Source organism: Crocodylus siamensis, chromosome 3, assembly GCF_052110815.1.
Source record: "Crocodylus siamensis isolate JL-2025a chromosome 3, ASM5211081v1, whole genome shotgun sequence".
In the NCBI taxonomy this organism is placed as follows: Eukaryota; Metazoa; Chordata; order Crocodylia; family Crocodylidae; genus Crocodylus; species Crocodylus siamensis.
The window spans coordinates 260633571-260636277 of NC_143397.1; positions in this window are offsets into that span (position 1 = coordinate 260633571).

Here is a 2707-nt window from a genome sequence, read left to right on the forward strand (position 1 = left end):
TCCCTTTTTTAAAGATGGGGACCACATTGGTTACCTTCCAGTCATCCGGCACCTGGCCCAAGCACCACAAGCGCTCGTAAAGCTGTGCCAAGGGCCCTGCAATAACCCCTACTAGCTCCCTCAACACCCTGGGGTGGAGAGCATCTGGACCCGCTGATTTGAACACATCCAGCCCCTCCAGAAACTCTCTAACCCGGTCCTTCCCACCCTGAGGTCTGGAGGCGTTCCCCTCGTGTCCGTCTTGCATCACGGTGGGGAAGTCCTGGTCCCTGCACAAGGAAACGGAGGTGAAGAATTGGTTAAAGAGGTCTGCTTTCTCCTCTGGTGCAACCACCAGATTGCCCAGAGGATCTTGCAGGGGCCCCACATTTCCTGGTGCTTTCTTCATCCTCCCTATATATTTGAAAAAGGACTTTTTATTATCTTTGATCTTGGACGCTAGTCCTAGCTCTATGTCTACCTTAGTTTTCCTGACAGCCCCCCACAGGCCCGAGCACAGGAGGTATACTCCCCTTTGGTGATAGCACCCCCCTTCCACCGGGTGTACGCCGCCTTTTTGGCAATCAGGCATTCCTGGACGCCCTTGGTGAGCCAGGGGGGCTCTTGGGCACTCCTGCCCCCCTTGCTTCTTGTTGGGATGGTCACCCCTTGGGCCCTGAGTATTGTGTCCTTAAGGAACAACCACTCATCTTGGGCACTGAGCTCCCCTGCTCTTGGGAGCCCAGCGCCTCTCCCACTAATCTCCTCAGCTCGTTGAAGCTGGCCCTCTTGAAGTCTAGGGCTGCTGCCTTGCGCAGGCCCCCAAACCCTGCGCTGGATGGTGAATTCCAGCAAGCGATGATCGCTGTCACCCAGGTGGTCAAGGACCTGGAGGCCCCTGACCAGATGATGATATTCTGCAGCTGCTGCAACCACTGGCAAAGGATCGCTCCCTCTGCAAAGAGCCTGTGATGAGCACAGGGCTGCTGAGCTGGCACAGACCCCACAAGCGGGCCGCTCCTTAGAGATGTAGCCACCACAGGCCCCGGTCCAGTTGCGAGCGGGAGGAGAGCAGAACGGGGAGCGCCGAGCTGGCCATCCGGGCAGAGGGATGCTCAGGGTGCGTGACACCGCAGACCTCCACTCCTGGGGGAGAGGGTTATTTGTGGCTTTGTAAAGCCACTGGGCAAGAAAGGGAAAACAGGCAGCGGCCTCTGCATTTCCAGAGCTGCAAAGGGCCCTTTTGCCGGGCGAGGTCTGAGCCGACGCACGTTTCCAAACCCCTTTCACATTGGGCACAGGTCGGCTGTTACACCGCAGGGCTCAGGACAGACACAGGAGTGCAGACGGACTCGGGCAGCGACGGCCTTGCAACACAAGGCCAAAACCTGCCAGGAAACCAAGGCGCCTGCACGTGCTGTAGCCCTGCGACTCCCCGGGAGGGAACCAGAGCAGGAGTTGCTGCTCTGCCCAACGGGCAGGCTGGCCTCGCGTCCCGCCGCAGCGCTGAGGCTCAGCAGTGGGGAAGGCGACTTGCTGGGCAGATGGAAAAACTGCAGCACTGTCTCACGCAGACCTTGGCACATGCACGGAAACGCTGACGCTTTGCCAGGAGCTAACTGTAAACACTTAAGCAGGAGAGCGAGGAACTGACATCTCGAGAGAGACTGTGCTCACAAACAGACAGCAGGTGGGCGGCCCTCTCTCCTCACTGCGCGCAGGAGCAGGCGTCCCTCCGCCGGAGCCACAGAGCTGCAGGACCCGACTCCAGAGCAGCGAAAAGCCTCCCCCGATCGGGCCCTGGCAGCGCAGCGGCGCCTGACTGAAAACCAGTTGTCAAACACAGCTGCCCTGCAACGGGCCTTGTCCCAGGCTCTCGCCGTCACCACTCCCCGGTCACGGCTGCGCAGTTTGGACTCGGGGGCAATGCTGGGCTGAGGGAAGGGGAAAAGGCCACGGCGGAAGCCGGCAGCCTTGGCTGCACGGTGCACGCGGCGAAGGGGCAGCGTCAGGACGTAGGCACCGCAGGTGCTCGGCGCTCAGCAAAGCTTTGGCTCAGCCAGGAGAAGGTCCCGACAGCAAAACGTGAACAAAGGGAGGGAGCGGCCAGGGGAGAGCGGTGCTGCCAGGGGCCTGGGCTGCAGCCGCGGCAGGCGACGCCTGGCCTGAAGGGACGACGCCGGCGGCAGGGCCGGCAGTGGTTGAAGCAGGCGACACCTGCCCGAGGGGGCTCGGCTGGGGCACTGGCACAACCCCGAACCCGAGTGCTTCACCGGGTTTGGAGCTGCACGAGCTCTGCCCCCGCAGCGCCCGGGGCTGGGAACAGCGCTTGGCCGGCCGGCAGGGCCAGTGCCGCGGCTAGCAGAGCTGGGGGCGGCCACGTGCTCCCCCAGGGGCAGGGCCGGGGACAAGAACCGGGCGCGGGCAGCGGGAACCGGAGCAGGCGGAGAAGGGCGCGGGGCCGAGTCACAGTCGGGGGGCAGGCCCGGGAGCGGAGCGCAGACCAGCCCCGCGCCCGGCAGCGCGGATCCGAGCGGTGCCTCTGCTCCCCGCGCCGCAGCCCGGGGGAGGGGGGCGCCGTCCGCGGGGGGGCGATGGACGGCCCGGGGCGCGGCCGGGGGGCGCCTGGAGCGGCCGCCGCCCCCGGGCGACACCAGCGCGGCACCGGAGCGCCGGGCTCCGCGCGGGGCGGGGCGTCCCCTGGGGGCGGGGCGGGGCGTGCTGCGGC